This window comes from Meleagris gallopavo, unplaced genomic scaffold (genome assembly GCF_000146605.3).
Source record: "Meleagris gallopavo isolate NT-WF06-2002-E0010 breed Aviagen turkey brand Nicholas breeding stock unplaced genomic scaffold, Turkey_5.1 ChrUn_random_7180001995262, whole genome shotgun sequence".
NCBI classification, from domain to species: domain Eukaryota; kingdom Metazoa; phylum Chordata; class Aves; order Galliformes; family Phasianidae; genus Meleagris; species Meleagris gallopavo.
In genome coordinates this window covers 1-460 of record NW_011253200.1, presented here as the reverse complement: position 1 = coordinate 460, position 460 = coordinate 1, and the positions used below count along the sequence as shown (strand labels likewise).

Below are 460 nucleotides of genomic sequence, written 5' to 3'. Positions count from 1 at the left end.
AGAATGCTGAAGCTTCAGCACAGTACGGCACTGGCTCTGTTCACACAGGGATGCTGAGACTTGCAATCCTGATAATGGTCTGTCTGTCCATTCTGTTGCTGAGAGGCCATAGAGCAGGTGTGCAGCTGGTCCCATGGTGTAAAGGTGAGCACTCTGGACTCTGAATCCAGCGATCTGAGTTCAAATCTCAGTGGGACCTCTACTTTTGGGCTCCCAAACCATTGCCCACAGCTGACTTTCACCTAAGCCTGAAACCGAACTAATTAATGCATTCCAGACGTCCTTCTTGCCGTCCTTCCTTCTCTGTGCTTTTAGCCATGCAATGGCCTTCCCCTGACATGGTTCCTCCACACCCGCCTAGCTTAGTGAGCACAGGCCCTGACCCTTCTTTGTTGCCTTCTGATTGATGGCTGCTCCCTTGTGAGGGAAACCAGCAGAAGGTCACTGTACCCCACAGCAG

General features: G+C 52.0%; 1 non-coding gene across 1 annotated transcript; it reads left to right on the top strand.

The window, feature by feature from the left end:
- The first annotated feature begins 127 nt into the window (after positions 1–127).
- On the top strand, positions 128–199 carry TRNAQ-CUG. The gene has a single exon. It is a non-coding gene; the product is annotated as a tRNA-Gln (tRNA).
- The last annotated feature ends 261 nt before the right edge of the window (positions 200–460 follow it).